At 39.0% G+C, this 18,857-nt stretch overlaps 1 long non-coding RNA gene across 2 annotated transcripts in view; it reads right to left on the bottom strand.

Annotated features, from left to right (window-relative positions):
* Positions 1–18,857, bottom strand: part of LOC114067276 — a 214,759-nt gene that overhangs the window by 61,438 nt on the left and 134,464 nt on the right. For both annotated transcript variants that reach the window (XR_003573368.1, XR_003573366.1), the window contains exon 2: positions 15,694–15,768. This is a non-coding gene — a long non-coding RNA (uncharacterized LOC114067276). The remainder of the gene's footprint in view (positions 1–15,693; positions 15,769–18,857) is intronic.

The raw sequence follows: 18,857 nt of genomic DNA, 5'->3' as shown, positions 1-18,857 counted from the left end.
GTGCATTCATCATCACTTCTCTCGCTTTCATTAGTCTGCATTTTCCTGTGATGAACACAACTTGAACTGACAGCGACATTTTTAATGTTTTCAGAGCTCTGGAGTTTTCATTTACCTAACAGCTTATGGTACTCCAGCTGAAGCTGAATGCCCTGTGAATATGCTTTCTGTTTACTACTGCTAGATTACAACGAACTTAATTAATAACACAGCACTGAGACACCCCCAACACGGCGTGTCAAACACGGGGTACAACAAACTGAGTCAAACAGATCCACTACTATTTCTATTGAAAGCAGGATGAAATGCCTAACAGGTTACCAGAGATGGTGTCAGGAGATTAAACCTCATTGTTAATAGCATAGAAAAATCAATGTTACCTTCAAGAGATTGCTGATAAAAGATTATAGAAATATTTTGTCTTTTATAGGTAACAACTATGCCCGATGCCCTTATCTTTTAAGTTCTTTATTAGGAGATTCAAAATACTCTTGGTGACATACTTATTGTAATTTTGGGGGGGGGTTATGGATTCAAGTTAAAGGGTTTGTTTGTGCCAGTTCCCTGGCAGTCTGAAGAGTTTGATCTTCAACAAGGGCACAAAATACATATTGCATATAGGAAGAGTGATCACTAGTTTAATTTATATACAGGGATGTAAAACATATATATATATATGTGTCTATGTTTGTGCAATCTAACTTGACTTCACTGCAGATTTCACTTACTTTCTTCTGAACAAAACTAGGTAGGTGACCCAGATAGTCAACATCAAATGTCCTTTTTTCCCTTTTAAAACATGAAAGGAAAACTGTGAAGATACTCGTGCATGGAAGTGCACTGTATGAAAATAGAATATATCACGCACCTCATCTTACACATCTCTAAGAAACTCATTGTCTGCCTGTACAGCTTTAAAAATGTGGCCTTCAGCATCTTCTTGCTGTCCTAACAAAGCTCGCAGTGTTATTGCGGCGTGGTTTGAGTAGGTGAACAATACACCCCTTAAGATGTCAAATGAAACTGCTATTTCCCAACGTTTCCCAAGCATTGTTGTTCTTTAAACCTGACTCCAGCTCCCTTATCTACCTTGCTTTTCTTTAAGCAGCTTATAATTGATCAGACTTATCAGCACTGTGGTATCTTGAGTTTATTATTTCATAAGCTCTGCTCAAAGGGTGTCTTCTCCTGTCCAGAACCGAGAAGACTTTATATCTGCTGCCTGTGGTAGCACTGACCACTCCAGCAGCTCTCTCACAGTGCAGATTAACATCTAATTTGTTCTTCCCACTATCACCTCAAGGTCTCTCAGTGCTGTTACTCCGCAGTCATTTCCTCTCAGCTGTATGAGTTTTCATTTTCCCCTGATGAACTTCACTATGTTCGTTATGAAATTTTACTAAGATAATCTTTTATATACAAAGCAACAAATAATTTTTTTTTTAATTCCTGAACAATGATGTTGATAAGGAAGACCCTAAAAATCATCACGTGAACTTCTCTGTAATAACACTTCTTTCTCTTTATCAGGGGAGCCTCATTTTTGCCAAGCTGCCTAAGTAGTTTCTTAAATATTTTTTTTATAATTATACTGGTAAAACATCTGAAAAACGATTTTCTTCAAATGAATTTCAGCCAGTGCAGTAATTACAACCAGCTGGGAGGTGCAAGTAGAATTTGTTGTTGTTTTTCATTACAGTGACATGAGAGATACTGTTCATCATTGTTCAACATAATTTTGTCTCCAGATTTAGCTTTACACTGTAGAATCTTCCTACCTCAGAAGAAAACCTTAAATGAAAGTAATCAACTGAAAAAGTATTAAAAAAAAAATTAAACTAATTTTCAAGATGGTTACTGCTGAATTTCTGATACCATGTACCTGTTTCTTTCTAATACTGATGAAGAGGACAGATGTATCTGATGCAGATATCTAAGGATTCAAAATCACCAGAGAAATGAAGCTAATTATGTCTCACTGTGGCAAAGTTACACAAATATAAAGTTATTTTGGAAAACATTGGTCATCTGAATTTTTTGGGGTGGATCCTTATTGAGATAAGGAGTATTTTGTTTAACATCATAACTAGTGTATTATTTATATGTGTTTATATATACACATACACAAAAACTGTCAGATTGACACAGATATCTAATGTATGATCTTAATCAAGCATCATATTTATATGTTATTTATTTATAATCAGTTAATTGCTAATGAACATTAATTCACCTATTTCCTACAAATTATTTACTGACTAATGAATGAAGGAATCTTCCCACATCCCACAGGCAATGATCACTTAATCCCTCATATCCTTGCTTTGATAGTCTATAATCTGAAACTGCAAGGCTTGCATAGGAAGGGGCCATTTTAAAGTAGTAAGTTCTTCCAAAAATGGCACCAGCTAAAAGAATAATTTGTAAAACTGACAGGACAGAACTTGCTTCCCGCTACATATAAACTATGTATATATAAATACCAAAAGGGTTCTCTTTTTTTCATGGTTATGAAAGCAAAGTTGGAATTGTGAACACCTGTTGTGCCAAACAGTCGAAAGGAAATAAACCAATACTATTCAAATCGTAGCTTCACACCTGCTGTCATTCACACAGCTCTGTTTTTGTACACAGAGTTATCTGTGCTAAGGCAGGATCTGAATTTGTCTTATTAACAACAGAGGAAAGAAGGAAAGATTCTGACCAGAAACGTGGAGAATGTTACCCTCAGTGTTTTAGCAGTCCCTGACCTTGCAGACTTGGTTAAGGAATGGACAAATGTCCAGCAACATTTAAAGGAAGCTGAGAACTCCAGACAAGGCAGCTGGCAAGGGTAAATCCAACATCACTGATAAAGACAAAGGTCAGGGGGCAAAGATATGAAAATTACTTTGTATAAGTGAGGACAGCAATACTGTCACATCTGTCAGTTCTCTAGAGTCTCTGAATAATAATTTCCCTTGGATCAGGACCCAAATGAGCCTTATAATATGAAAGTGTAACTCCCCTTTGGGTAAAAAACCTCTTTAAACACAATGATAGCCTACAGATTACTGGAACAGGAATAAACATCACCCCTTGGTCACACAGGGGACCCAGACTGCACACAGCTCACAGGTGTGATGGATTCCTTGTTTCCAGAACGTCCTCAAAACCAGGTAGGCCATGCAGGACACACAGGTAGAAAGAGCTTCAGTAAATAAAGGATTAAAAGAATTTTAGAAGATCAAAGTATTTCTTTCCTGAGTTTGGGTATCTACAGACAAGTTTAATGTTCTTTGCTGTGGCAGAAGCTTTTAGCCCGTGACCAGCTGAGGTATCTCCCTTCTCTGCAGCAGAGCATGAGCACACGAAAAGGGAAAGGTGTGTAATCTTCATCTGTACTCCAAAGATAAAAAATGTAGAAGCCTGGAAAGCTTAAAGCATTACTGTCATGCAGCTAATGCAGAATCCATGGCAGCAAAATACCTGTTAGAACTTGCAGGGACACAGGAGCCCTGCCGAGGAAGAGACCACCACGAGCTGGGAAAGAGAAGCAAGTTTTGAAGTGAGACTTCTTCCTGTGAAAACAATCCAGAACTCCCTGATCCTCTGTAACATCGTGGGGGTCTCCAAGAAAGGGAAGATTAGTACCAAGCTTGAAATAGATGTCATTTAGTAAAGTGTGCACATGCTCACCCTGCTGATAAAACTGGCTACTGGCCAAAGTGGAAATATAGCAAAATAAGGACATGAATTACATTTTTTTTTCTGAATTCCTTAGCAAGATAAAAGCTCTACATCTGCTACATCTGCCCTTCCACATTTGTTTTTGCATTTCCCGTATCTGATGGCAGAAAGCACACACATGTGATTCACCACTTTGCAGCAAAACAATCCATATTCATATCTGAAAGTGCACTATGTAATCCCATCTTCAGATAGCATAATTGTAATGTGAAGTGAAAAACACTGAGTAAAGCACTTATCCTGATAAGTGTTTCTGTGTAAATAAAAGTCTAAAGGCATCACAACACTAAGGGTAACATTAAAACTAAAATAGGAATTGGCAACTGCACAGAGTATTCTCACTGCCCTGGTGACATCAAACAGGACTGGACAATGTACAACACACCTTAATATTATTTCCTAAAGATAAAAATATCCAGCTGATAATCTAAGATTCCAGTGTAAATGTGCAGTATTCAGCCAGGATTAATGATGGTGGATGGTAACCTACACACAATGACTTTGTTATTAAACTCTAACTTCAAAGTCATAACACTTCCCATGCAGTAGCAAAGCAATCCACAAATCAGGGGAAAGCATTTGACATTCATTTGTTAAATAACCTGTTTCTGAAATGCAACAGTGGGTCAAGACAAGTCAATTAGTATTTACACATTTACCCAGCTGTCTGACAGCTGTAGCCATAGGTAGAGCACAAGTTTGTGTAAGGGAAAAAGGCTGCTGAGGGTGGAAAGCTAACCTGATAATTGCCACAGCCATCCCCATTCCCAGCTTTGCCCTGTGCCATCCTCCTTCCTTCCTGGTCCCCCAGTCTCCTCCTCAATGCAAAGGAGTTGGAGCAGCTGGCAGAGTGTCATTAGTGCAGAGTAAGAGTGTATTGCTGGGCTTACCCTCCCCTGAAGCAGAGCCACAGAGACTTAGAGTTCTGAATTTCCTGTGACTGCTGCATGCTGCCCTCAGCTCGGGTTGGAATGAGCTTTCCCCCTGGAGGGGGCAAATCCTCATGCCTGGGGCAGAAAAGTGGGAAAGGAAGAGAGGAGGACGTTGCTCCATTTTCATCCTAACACTGGGGTGTGTTTTGAGGAGAGCACTGTTACAATTAAAGAGAAATTGGGGGGTAAAAGGAGAAAATTAAGAGAAGAGGGAAAGGAGAAGACCAACTGTAGATCTAAGTGAGAAGCGATAGGAAAAAACTCCAGGGAATGAAATACTTGAAGCAGCAAGGAAACAACATGATAAGAAAGTTACTCTTCAGTTAGTGTTTTATACAGTTCTGTTTACCCAAAGCACAGAGATGAAACATAAAATGATTAACAGCCAAAGGAGTAAAGAATATTTATAGTCATCTATCAATGTGGGAAGTAAATTCAAGTTCATGTAAAAAGAGACATCAAACTTGCTGGCATTTAAAAAGTCAAGGTTAGATTATTTTAAATTAAATTTTAAATGCAGGTGAAATTTATAATTTGTTGTACAGCTGCTGACATTTTTGGTTTTCCCCAGACTCCCAGAGAGGCTAGAAGGCTTTATCTCAAAGAAGGGAGGGAGGACAGGAATCAGATTCCTCCTGAAAAGATGAATATGTAAAAACATTCAACCAGTGATATCTCATGGTTCTGATCACAATCTTAGCCTTTAAATCAGCAGAACTCATTGTCAGTGAGAAGAAGATATGGAACGAGAAGACAAATCACACAGCCATGAGTGGGGAAGCAGCAAACTTAGCCAAGTACGTTCCTAGATGAACAACCAACCCTTCGTTAATATTAAACACCAGGATGCAGTCACCCTACAATTGATTTCTATCAATAGTTACCCTGTGTAATCCTTTATATCAATACACAGTTCATTTTGAATACTTGAAGAGTGTTTCTTCCCTGGCAGTGTTTTATACACCCTTTGCTCTGATGCATGATTCAACAAGTCACAGGGGAAAGGACAGCAAAGTCACTGGTCTCTGCCCACAATGAGGTCTGGTGGTTTTAAATAACATTTTAATTTGAATTATAATAAGGTTAAGAGTGGGATTCTGAAAAGTTCATCATAAGCAACTCCATAGGCCACTGCAGCCGTGATCATTTGATCTTAAGGTCGGGGAGATTTTGTTCTAATGATTCAAATTTCATTTTGCTTTAGCACCTGTATGTTTGTGTAAGTCAAAGCATTGCTCTAAAACAGGCCTCTGACACCTGGGGTGAGGCTCTGAAAGGTTACCTCAAGATAACAGCAGACAACACACACATAAGCCTCAAGTGATACCTTTGGAATGTATGAAAAAATCCGTATGACAAATAATCAAAGGAAGGATAAAAATAAGTACCCATGAGCAGTGTCAAAGTTACCTGTTCTTCCTCCTTCTTCCCCAAGTCAGAGCTGTAACTGCAGTAAAGGCTTTATTCTTGTGCTGACACTTTCTTTCCTTTACTTACCCAACACAACAACTAAATGCCTCAGAAAAATCTTAAATAGAGATCCCTGGTCTCAGATTTTGGAATAATACCCACAGAATGCAAGTGGATCAAACACCATCAAAAGTGTCATATAAACTACTGATTAAAGCATGAACCATACACAGGTACAACACCCACAAGGAGGTAGTTGTTTGTTTGTTTATTCTTCCACTGATGGAGGCATCTTAAAGTGCCTGCTTAGGGCAAACTGTTCAGGCACCAACCCCACTTCCAAGGCTGGCAATCCCTGTTAATCACTCTAATTGCATCCCTGATTTGTTTCCCAGTGGAAGTGCCACTTGTCAAACAGCTCCCAGTACTGCTGTTTCCAAGCTGCAGATGTAAATCACGATGTGACCCCAGCAGTGTGACAGCAGCACGGTGTCCGAGCTCCTCTGAGGACACAGGATGACAGGGAACAGAAGAGATCTGCTCAATCTGTAATTCCTGACACCAAACAGAGGTTGCCAATTTTAGCCAATAATATGTTCAGTTTTCCATAGAACGTGCAGCACTGATCTCTAGATGGAACAGATGAGGAGAACCCACCTCACTTCACAGAGTTGAGGGTCACTCAACAACAGCTGTCAAAGGACAGACAAAGTGAGAGGGCATTTGGAGATGACATTGGTGATTTCATCTGAGTCCATCGTGCCCTTTGGCAGGGAAAAGATGCATTGCTATTATACTAGGGAGTAGAAAAGAACACAAAGATATCCTTTTTATTTCTCTTCAGCTACTCTTTGTTAAGGAATAATGATTTTTTTTTAACTGCCAACATACTGACTTAGATACTTTTTCAAACTTGTGCAACACGAATCCTTAAAAATTTTGCAAGAGCAAAGATTCCTATCTGAAACAGGTCCACTGCAAACCAGGAAAAGAAGAGAGGCGTGTGGAAGAGAACACAAAACCGGTACAATAATTTTGTCAGGACTACACAGTAAAATTGAAAAAGAAAAAAAATAGCAATTAACATTCATTTTCACTCTACAAAATGACCTCCTGTTACCACTTAAACAGCTTGTTAATACTTATTATGACAACGGTTTGATCCAAACCTATTGTTGCAAATCAGAAACCACTATAATCGAAAGTTGCCTGTGAGGCCTGGGGGCATAGCTGCTTGTGAAAACCTGTGAAACTCCAGTGACCCCTCTGGCTTCCAACTTGGCCTTCACAGAGGTTGTACAGCTGGGGAAAAGGAGGAGTGGGAGATGATGACCTTTTAGTCCCCATTTTGAGCCAGATCTAAGCTGCAGAGATCAGTGGAAGGATTTCTGCTATTTTGCATTCTCCAGCTGTGTTTCAAAGCTTGTTGACTTTCTCTGCTTTTAAAGATAATTTGCATACATGCAAAATTCAAAATACAAACAAGAGTGCTAGGAACACTCTTAATGGCTTTTTCCTCAACTACCCACAGTGTTTCATTACTAATTAAAAATCAGTCTAATTCTAGTGGAAGGTGTCCTGTCCATGGCAGAGGGGTTGGAACTAAATGATCTTTGAGGTCTGTTCTGATCCAAACCTTTCTATGATTTTAAGATTCTAATTCACCATTTCAGCTTCAGTTAAAAAAAAAAAAAAATCAAATATATGCCTTTAAAATAGATTAAAGCATCCAACTAGTGTCCATCCAGAAACTTGACACCCACATATATAGAAAACATGGTCATGAAACCATATTTTAAATTCATTTTTCCCCTTCAGTCCTCAAACACAAGGCCATCAGTGGAAGCAAGCTTAACATAGATGCTTAAAATGCATCTGGCTTGGATTGTGGATTACTTAAATCTCCACCCCATCTTAATTTTCCACTGCTGAGGAGAGGGTCAGAAAAGCTAAAAAGGCTTGAGAAGTCATCTGAGGTACCAAAGGCAAGCCTAAAATAGTGTTCACCGGGGTTTTAGTTGTGTGTCATCCTCACCTTCACCTCTCTCACTGGCAAAGGTATTTGCTGTAAGTGCTCAGCCAGTTTGTGACTCATTTTATTATCACAGGTACAGAGCACACATTTTGGTACCTGCTCTATATCAGGGCTCAGTAACATTTCGTGTGCAGGTTCTGAACTGGTCACACACAGAGAACAGGGAAGGAAATTGGGCAGCAGGTCTCATTTTCTTTTCTGCTACTTAAGCCAATCACTGACACAACATCAGAGATTGCAATGCAAATGTTACTGTCTGGAGACTCAGACATTCACCACTATAATCACCTGTCCCAGACCAGTTCAAACAGCTGGACTTCTTCTCCCATCCTCTGGGACTGCTCACATCATGGACTGAAATACCGGGCTAAGCACTGGAAATGGGAATAAATGTCTCTTCATGAAGTCTCCCAGGGAGGGATGGCTGCCTTCAGAACATCTCCTTCCACAGCAAGCATGAGTAATTCAGCAGGGAGGAAAAACAAAGAACAGACGGCACCCTCAGACTCTCTAAACGGGGGCACTGTGTTGTCATTAATGACTAACACCAGAAAGTGTCTAGAAAAGCTGCAACAATAAGCATAAGGGAAACTGAAGCAATAACATCACACTTTCACAGTTATAAAATCTCTCTGACATGCTTGGCAAGGAAGTTTAGTGTGAAGGGGACTAGTATAGGCAGGATGTAGTAGCAGCAGAAAAAGAATGAAAAAAAAAGCCTCCGTATTTGTTGATTAATCACAAGCGTGTCCTTGAGTTCCCTTCAAACTTTTGACCATGACAAGGAAAAAAAAAAAAAGAAATATCCAGTGAGAGTGAATTGCACCATCTTTTGAAAGCAAAACCTCAATAAGGTGCCATCAAACTTGACAAATCTGAGGCAATACACTGGATGTTGGCCTATGTGACTGGATGAAATTGGGGTCTGTCGAAGTCACTACATGTCCAGTGGCATTGTGAGACAGATGGAACTTGTGAGGAAAAACCTGAGCATCCTTCCCAATACTCTCCTTTATCCATGAAGTTTTTCCAGCTGTTTGGTTGTTGTAATTGGGAATACAGATTTTTTAAATTATGGAAAAAACTTCCATTTGAGAAGCTGGAAATCTTAACTAAAAAGAACCCGAATCTCAAACCCAACACTTCTGTGCTGAAAATGTGACAATTTTGGTAACTATGGATAAAACCTGACTTTTCCATGAGTGCTGTGCCACTTTTGCATGGTGTGGCAATTATCTTCCTCTTTGGGATTCTGATCCTTCATCTAAAATAAAAGCCATTCCCCACATAAAGCCATATTTTGTAAAGATTGTGCTTAGAGCCCACAAGGTATTCTTTCTTTTTATTTTGATTATCTGATGACTGCATTGAAAGAAACACCAGGACAGACACTCATGGTACATTAATAGGGTGCAGCAAGCAGGGCAACTCCTCTTTTCTGCTTGCTTTGGTCCTGACAGAAGGAATTGGGTAAAAATTGTGAGGAAATTAAGTGGTTTTTTTTTTCCCCCATTTCTTTTCTATGCTGCAGTTTGCTTGGAAAAACATTTTCAAAGGTATGCCCTAAAATTTCTCTGAGAGCTATCAGGGAATAATTTCCTCAGCCTAATCTCCTCCACAAGATTGTAAAAACTGTAGGATAAAAGGGGAACTGTGGCGATTTACCTACTAATTAGTTGCTCTTATTAAGAAGAGCGAGATAATTGATTTTAGGATGCACTACCCCTTATTAAGACCTAATTTAACTGTATATCAAAGACTAATTAAATGGCATTACTCCATCTCACTGATGAGTTTTGATGCTTGGTGAATAGATTTGGGTGAAAGATGAACACACGGTAATAGATTTCTAATTCACACAGATAACTATAAACTAAGAAGCTGAGCAAAGGGAATTTTGGATTATCTAAAACTAACACATTTCTTGGTATTCCTCTACACTGATAGTCTGAAGTGAAAAAAAAACAAAACCCAAACATTTAAACACCTGCTGAGAATTACAGGGAAAGGGAAAGACAATGAGAAGGATCTCTGTGTAAACTCCTTATTTAAACACTTAGGTAATTTTCTTACAGCAAGGAATTAAATTTGTGAAAAGGATGGTGCATTTATCTGCTTATTCTGCAGAGCTGTGTAAATACAACAAGGGACAACAAATAATAGATACTATTTATTTGTGCCATTTGCCAAAAGCATTTAAAGAAAACACACAGCATCTCTCTCCACCTTAAGAATTATTTGAATTTCTGATTATTCAGATACCTTGTGGCATTCCAAGTTTATTTGGTGCTGAAAATGAATGTAGGGACAGAATTACATGCCTCCAGTTCTCCTAAATAGTCTGCAAGTTAAAATAAACATGAAATAAGGAAAGATTAAGTTGCTTTTGAGGAAAGGAATGGCAGGGACTGAGTTTACTAATAAATTCTGAGGGTTTTGATCCTTCAGTCTTCATTTAAATGAAATCATCTGTCCTAAAATAATTCCTTTAGCAATCCGGTGGCTGGTTTAATAAAAAACATCTTACAGTAAATTTGAGTGTGTAAAGTAAATAAGTGCAAAGCTTTAATCCCATCAATCTACCCTCTAAATAAAATGTTTTGTCCTCTAGACAGAATCGCTCTGACAATACAAAACTCCTCGTTCTATTTAATCTGTCAGGTCACGGCCCTGGAGATTATGATGAGCTGTCTCTCAAAGCCCCACTGTGCTGCAATACAACATCTCCTGGATAAATCACAAGCTCCTCACCCAAAAAAAACAGGGACTTTGCTACAGCTCTAGGGTGTATTTTCTTGTTTCTAATAGTTTCTTTCACTGACAGGAATATAATTGCACGTGGGAGCATCAGTCACATGTCACCTTTTTGTTCATTTTTGGCCAAGGTGTAACCATACAGCAGCAATCTGTAGTTTTTAGGCATCTAAAATAAACTGTACTGGCTGAAGGGGATGCATCTGAAAGTAGAATTTTGCAGGTATAAATTTATTCTCCATTAGCCAAAGAATATTTACACATTAATTATTCTTTTACTAATTCAAATAGAAATAGTAGTACTGTAAAGGGAACAAATATTTGTTTCATCACTTGCACAAATCATATTTATAAATAGATGAGTGAGCAAACTATTCGTGTGAACACTCCCTAAAGAACATTCCCTAAAGAACTACGACCAACCTTGCAGCCAAGTTACATATAGGAGATTTTGGATCTTAAACATTACATTAAAAGTATATTGCTTTCCCTTCCTATTTAACACAAATGTCCTTTCCAAGTACACAAAAGCAGCTGGCTGGATTTAGAAATGAACAAGTCCCAGCCCCTCTGTCATACCTGCAGATGCACAGGCTATATTCAAAAATTCTTACACTGAAGTTGCTGTGCAAATAAGCATCATTTTTATTCCTGCTTTTGCCTCTCACTGTCTCACTATCACAGATATCTGCTAGAACAGTAGGTGAAGAATGGGTACCTTCAGTAATTTCCAGTCAAAATGCACATGTAGAGCTACTAATCCAACATAACAGGCAAAACCATGTTGCTCCAAGACCTTTCCTCAAAAATCTACTTTGAACTTAAAGTATAAAAATAAAATATGCCACAGTCCTCTGGCACTTCTACACAACTGCCTATCTCCTTATTTTCTTTATTTGCATTTTGCTCTTTCAAGATTTCTGCTGGCATTTTCTGATTAACACCTTTGGAGATTACAATACCACCACAGTGCTTTCATATTCTACTTCAGGTCTCTTCTCTTTATCCTCAAAACAGAGACTGGCATTAAGTGAATGCAACCTTTGATTATAAAGTTCCCACACTGCTGACAGGAAAAATACCTCACCAGTGCACAAGGAATCTAGAGGGAGAAAAGCAAACAGCTTGGAGACTCCCCATTAATGTGGGAACAGTCTCCTAATGGAGTATCTGCTGTTATAATCACTGCAGGCCTTGGTACAGGAGTCACAGGGAGATTCTATTCCTCAAACACTTCTTTTTCAGATGTCCCTTGGCAAAATTGCAAACAAAATAATATCAGTGCTCAGTATGCAGCTACCTGGGCAGCCCCTCTTGCTGTTTTGTTAAAGACACTGGCACAAGGATGGATTGGGCATTAAATACAGGATGCAATCCCTACACTGATGAAAAGGTTAATCATAAAGTTAAAACACCAAGTTGGATATTTTTTGTTGTTTACTCACTGAGCAACAGGAACACCAGGCAGCTGAATGAAAAAGCAACCTGCCCCCACTCCCTTCAATTAACATTTACAAAAGGGAAAAACCTAACAGAGTTCAGTAGCCAAATCCTAGCAATTATTAAAAAAAATAACACAAATAATCTACCATCATATTACGAAAGAAAGAAGTAGTGCTGGAACATGTTAAATGACAAAACAAGTTCTATACAAACAACTATTGTGGAATGCCAGCAACAATGTATGGTAATAAGTTACTATAATTAGCAATACAAGCCTTAAAATAACTGCATCCTCCCAATTTTCCTGTATTGTGGATATGATAAAATCTCTTTTTTTTCCCCTCCAGTGTAACTAAAATGGTAATTCAAAGCTGATTTAGGATCAAAGACAGCCTCAAGGTTATAAATAGTTGTAGCTGGCTGTGAAGTATTCTCATCAAAATTTCCTGAAGTGGATGCCCTGCTCCAAGGGTAGTACACTTGAAGGAACCAAACTGCAATAAGATATTTTCTGAAAGACTTATAGACAGGAAAAACAAACAAACAAACAAACAAAAAAAAACAACGAAAAAATTATGCTTTACCACAAGACCTATGTGCTGTCAGTTGGAAATTATTATAAAATGGGACATTTAATGTATGTGGGAAAAAAAAAAAATCTGCACCAGAAAACCAACCCCAACATCACCAATGAGCAAATATTGATTGCCATTGAGAAGTCCAAAATACTTGAGTAATTCTTTATTCTTTCTATCCAGTGTTTTCACAGGACACAAGCAATTACAGCAGCTTTGTTTTTTTATTCATGATTGGCAAAAATCCTGGTTTATAATTCGTCTAGGTACCTACTTCAATATTTGCATTTATATTTAAATTATTTTCTTCTATTTTTCAATAGTTTCTAAACCAATCTACTTTAAGTTTTTAAAGCAGTTCCACAAATATGTCATTTTGGCAGTGTTCTTTTATGCATTATATGAGGCAGCAAAGCAAGACAGAAGTGAAAACTTTTAGAGACAAAGGGAACTGTCTGCACAATTTCCTCCTCAACTGACCTCCAAGGTGGTTTGTGGATCTAAAGAGCCTAAATAACTCTGGGATTGAAACTAAGGCAGCAGTTCCAAACTGAACTGATCCCATTTAGAGACACTAAAGATACAAACTAAGAATTCCCATGCAGAAGAAAGGTATGAAATAACAATTCTGCATAAACCACGAGCTCTTCAATTACCTGAATCTCAACAAAACCCCCCCTAGAGAACGTGGCTTGCACTGCTGAAATTTATGTTAAATTTTCCTTGAGTGTCATTTCCATCTCAGGAGAAGCTGCACTAACACACCCTGTCAATGTGCAGCGTGCAAAAGAATCCCTGTGGATCAATGCTGTACATTCCAACCCAGTTGTTTGGGGCATATCCTCTGGATTTCATCCACTTCTTTTTAATACATTTATTATTAAAAAAAAAACCCTACTAGTATAACAATTTATTCCCAAACGTTGTCCTCTTGAGCAATCAGACCAATTCATTCAGGGATCTAAAGGGACAAATACAATAAATACGATTTAAGGAATGGCCTGTGCTACAAACATCACATTTCAAGTTGTTCTTCTCCCCTTGTTATCAGTGCTCAATAATTAAGGCATACACAAAACCCGAGTTCAGAGCTGAAAAGTGCACTTGAGTCTGTGAGACTCTTAGAGACTGATGACCTTTCAGGTGAGAAAGTGAGAGCTCAGATTCAACAACAGCATTTCAAATCCCAGAGCCTTTGGGACCACCGGGGCTGGCACTCACTGGGATAAGATGATGGAGCAACATATAATGACAAAATTAAAAAGCCAGGAGACAGGATTATTATTTCCCTTGTCAATTAATGTCACCCTACGTTTCTCTACCTTTCTGTCTGTGTTTTCCCCTGGTTAATTTTCTCCAGTTTGACAACTGCTTTTTCCAGAATAATCAGTTTAAATATTTCAGTCTTCCAACACAACATTTGCCTGGCTGTGCCATGTACGGGCTGCAGATTTTTTTCCTCTGGCAGTTCTACATAACCTGCATGTGTGAGATTACATCACCCTTGTGACCACCTGTAGGTGTCACACTTGTCTCCCCAGGACCAAAGGGTGAAATCACGGCAGTGCATCCCTGGGTGTTACTGTGCTGGACCTCAAAACTCAGAAATATGTCTTTCAGTGCATCTCGGACTTGCAAGTGGAAAGGGAAGCTGCAGACACACACAACCCCTCATGTCACCAGTTTATACGTGCCATGATCTTCAGCTGACAAGATCAGTTTTTGCTGTGAGAAAGAACCATATTGTAAAACACACCACTAAACACCCAGAGAAATAAATACATTAGAGGGGCTAGTGTAGCCACAGGAAGAGAGAAAACTCCTCCTCTGTCATACCTTCCAACAGCAGACTACAAACCAGTGAGACATGGTCAGGAATTTACCACCTTGCTGCACCCTCACCTAAGCAATACAGTACCAGCAATCAGCGCAAGCACTTGAAAGGGCTCCTGATTGCATCCTATGTCTCTGATATTCAACAAGGAGCCAAAGCACAGTGAATAACATACACATTTTTATTTTCCCAAATAATAAGACTTCCTGACAAAAGAAGCCCAAGATGGAAGCAGACAGCTGCAAGTGTCAGCAGGCATCTCAAAAAGCCAGGACTGCAGCCTGTGCTGTAACACAGCAGATATTGTTTGTTCTGCAAGCACAGAACTATCACCACAGCTCAGGAAGCAGATCAATAGATTAGAAGGAACCTTACAGTCATCACAACGTCTTCTCTTCTCAAAAAACTATCTCCCTTAGTGCTTAAGGTGTAAGTTTTGTTCTCAGTGTAGCAACAGAAGTTAGAGGGGTGTGTATATATATATATATATTTAAATGTGCATTTACATATAAATACACAGTCTTAAGGATTTGGACATAATATTCCACCAAAGAACCCCAAAGTAACCATTACACTGGAAACCTTTCTGAAATTCAGACAGTCAATGAGTTTATATCCAAATCACAGCCAAACTAGATTGATATTATTTCAGAAAAAAAGTGCACAAGCTCCTGAAAGAGAACACCAAAAATCTTTTTAACAGACAAGTAAACTAAATACTTGAGAAGATGCAGCAAAAAAAGTAAAAACGCTTAAGGCACTAATCAAGTTGACTTCTCAGAGAGGACAAAGAGAAAAACTCATGAAAAATCACCAGAATAAAGACAATTATGGACACTTAACTAGCAAAATTGCCAGAGGCTGCTGCTGGTGCTGAGAGAAATAATGTACACTATAGAATTCACAAGGTCTTTGGATGAGCAAGAAACGTTTTTCAGAAACTTTGTTTACAATACACCTGCTGTCATTTGTAACCATTACCTTAGAGGAGGCTTTCAGCAGGGGATAAACTCCGAGAACACTTCACAGAGAGGTGTTTGGACTTCTCTGTTGAATCTGAAAAACAGAAAATCACTAGTTAAAGCCATCAGCTTATGACACAGAGGTAGTACTGGCAAAAGTGACAGAAAATATCCGTATAAGAAATCTGCCCACTGAACAGAGGATGTGTCAAGGAGAGAGGTGGATTAGTGGCTTTATCTCAGAAGTGACAGATTTCTGCATTTCAGAAGTGCCATGCTGGAGTGGGTGATGGAGGGACTTACATGATCAAGAAGACCTGTGGTTCCCCAATAGCCAAGGGTTTTGATTTGATCTAAACTCTTTTGTAAAATCCTGAGATTAACCCCAAACAGCCACTTTTCCCCTTTGAATTTCAGGAAGATGCATTTCAGGGAGGTTGCACAACATTGGAAATATATCCAAATAACATAACCTGAGGACAGGCTGGAAAAAACTGTAACGCAAAGGGTTTGAACCTTCCCTCACCCACCCAAAGAATAGTGGTATATGCAGCTGGAAGGTGGCACATTCTATTCATTTCTCATTTATAGACAGACCATCAGGAAGTCATTACATTGTGAAGATTGGATCTCTGCACAATTGTGGTGTAATTGAGCTCTGCTGTACACAAATACTGTCGATAATAACACATAAAAAGGTTTGCAGTACTGGACTTGTTCTTTTCCTGCTTTACGGAGTTAGGTTCAATCCAGCCAGAAGAAATAAAGTAAGTTTTCCCAAAACTTAGACAGACTTGGGTGGATTAAAAAAAACACTATTTTGTTTATTTTGTTAAGTATTAAAATTGGACAGCTTTGAACCCTAGCTCTGATGCCAGCTAGTTTGTGGCTATGACCTGAACCCCTCCTCTATCTGACAGGAAAGTGAACTACTACCAGGACATAAGGAAGCAGAAGGGAAGGTGGGAAAGCAGTCAGCCTGGTTTAATGGACACGTCTCAATTCACAGGTCAGAAGTGCCCACACTGCTTTTAAGTCAGCACCACTGCCCTGATGACACTTTTAAGCTGCTTCTTGCAACGTCAGGATGGCCGTGGATGACAGACTTGCTGCAGGCTAAATTCAGGGAATATGCAGAGATCCTGTAATGGTTACAGATACTTCAATACATCGTGTCTGTTTTGGCAGGGGATAATATTAGCACTATTGAGATAAGGCTGCAGTAGTGCTGTTTGAAAATATCTGTATCCTGCCTGCTGGGCTGTGATAAACAGTGGTGTGTTTCACACATTAGGTCTGAGCATTAACAGTCCCCGTGCAGGCACTTGGAAGCAGGAGGAAGGCACAGACAAGTCTGGGGTGTGCTGAAAGTGGGAGCAAACTTGTACTGCTCAACTCCCATCTCACTTCAGGATCTTATAAGCTCAGCTCAACTGTTGCTGGGCTCAGGTTCTGATTGGAAAGTGTGATAAAGATTTGAAGGCAGAGAGCAAAACTTCAGCACAGGAGAGTGGAGCCAAGTGAAGGCCACATAGATACATTTACTCTGTGACAGAAGAGGGACAGATAGAAATACTCCATAAAGACATCAATACTACATTTTCATTCTACCTACAGCAGCATCAATATTACACAGCCCACTTTGAAGAGTTTTGGTTTCTAATACACAGCAAAGAATTCTCCTCTCCTACAAAAGGCATTTTTGTTTCAGTGACTTTTTGAAGAGAGGAGAATACTCAGCAACTGCTTAAGATTTAAAAAAGAGGTAGAAAAAAAATACCTGCATTCAGAATGGTTTTGCTGTGCCCACAACTAATCAGCTTTACAAAACTCCACCATGCTTACACTCCACTCATTCTTTCTTTCTCCTTATATTTGTTCAATCTGTTCCTGTGATTAAATACTACCCCCAAACTTTCCAAGTGTTCTTCTCTGCCTTTTGGAAGGACAGCTTTTCATTTGTGTCTTTGCCAGTCTGAATGCACAGGTCAGATAACATCAAAGTTCTGAGCCATTAGGATTTGTTTCAGACACAGAAGGAACAACAGCAAAATTTCCAAAATTAAGTAAAGTTCTGGAAATCTTATTCCCCAGTAATTTGGGGCCAAAGATTCGCAGCCCAGGCTACTTGGAATTATTTTTTAAGAAGAGCTATAATAGGTTCTCATGGGTTTGTAGTCATGGAGAATTGTTCCCATCACTTCAGCTGAGCGGAACTGCTTAAGAATTATTGGAAGAAAATAGAAAGAACATTTCCTTCACAAGGCTCTCTCTACAAACAATAAGGGCAACTACCTGAAAGCAATTTCCTTTCCTACACTGTCTTAATATTAACATCATCATAAACACTTAAGACAGTATTCCCCTCACATCTTCATTATTAATCTCTTAAAGCTGAGTTATGAACAACATAAAACATTAATGGATCATGTCCTAATAATTGTTGTCTTATTAGAGCATTTACCCTATATGCCTTGTTAGATGGTTTGTGCTCATAAGGAAGATAAGTTTCCATTTACCAGAAGATATTAAAAAAACCCCAGCAATCAAACCAAAACAATACACCCTGTCAATATTACTTCCATCAACAGCATTTTCATAAGTTAATAAAGAATTAATGAAGCAGACAAAACGTAGTAATCTGGTTAAATATTAATTTTATACTTCCTAATTTTTTTAAGAGCCTGTCTGCTGAACTTTGAGCAGTATTTCCTGAGAGCACCTGAGCCCTCACCCCGCCCTCCCCAGAGCAGCTCTCTACACTCACACAAGAGCAGTGACCCCACTGACCCTGGGAGAGCCACCCACAGCCCCAGCCATGGCACCCAACAGCTCCCAACCAGAGAGCGACAAAGCCATGGCACCAACAATTCCAACATCTGCTCTGCACACACTGCTAAGCAGCTGTTCCCAGATGGAAAGTACTCCCTCAGAATCAAAAAAATGCAACCAAGTCCTCATCAGCCTCCGAGAGGGTGAAAAAACATCCCTAAAGGAGGGGGGAGAGACCTCAATCATAGCTGGAACTTCTGTCCTCTGGACTTGGAGGATGTAGTTTATTTCATTACACTAATACGGTAAATTTGCATGTTTTTAGGTTCAAATGTATGACATTAAGGAGTTGGATAAACAGATCAGTATATTCAGGTCAGAGGAATGAGGGTTATTTTTCCATTTCTCCTT

Source organism: Empidonax traillii, unplaced genomic scaffold (genome assembly GCF_003031625.1).
Source record: "Empidonax traillii isolate 1590-97213 ecotype Southwest subspecies unplaced genomic scaffold, ASM303162v1 scaffold22:size5013007, whole genome shotgun sequence".
In the NCBI taxonomy this organism is placed as follows: domain Eukaryota; kingdom Metazoa; phylum Chordata; class Aves; order Passeriformes; family Tyrannidae; genus Empidonax; species Empidonax traillii.
Note: the sequence above shows the minus strand (reverse complement) of the source record. Positions and strands in the feature narration are given on the sequence as shown.